The sequence below is a fragment of the Palaemon carinicauda genome, chromosome 33, assembly GCF_036898095.1.
Source record: "Palaemon carinicauda isolate YSFRI2023 chromosome 33, ASM3689809v2, whole genome shotgun sequence".
Lineage (NCBI taxonomy): Eukaryota > Metazoa > Arthropoda > Malacostraca > Decapoda > Palaemonidae > Palaemon > Palaemon carinicauda.
In genome coordinates, this window is record NC_090757.1 from 72986782 (window position 1) to 72987216 (window position 435).

The window sequence follows — 435 nt, forward strand, 5'->3', positions numbered from 1 at the left end:
ATATATTAGTTGTTATGTGTGCAGTGTATTGAGATCTAAATTCAGGAGAGTAGCACCATCTGCATATGCAAAGAATTTGCTTTCTAAGCCAACCACATTAAAAAGAATAAGATGATATGGCAGTGACGGAAATTGGGCGGTAATCAACAGGCTAGAGCTACCTCAAACATATTCCCCAATTCTACAACAGGCATAATGTATATATATATATATATATATATATATATATATATATATATATATATATATATATATATTGGTGTGATACTGTTATTAACACACATTCGGGTTCCCATCAAATGTCATCTTCAATGTGTTGTATATTAGATTTGGTATGTTACATCTTCAAGTAAGTCTAGGTAAGTTAACTTTGAAATAGTTTATTCCTTTATTTTGTGGGACCATACCTAACCATTAGAAGTTTTTAAACCTCTA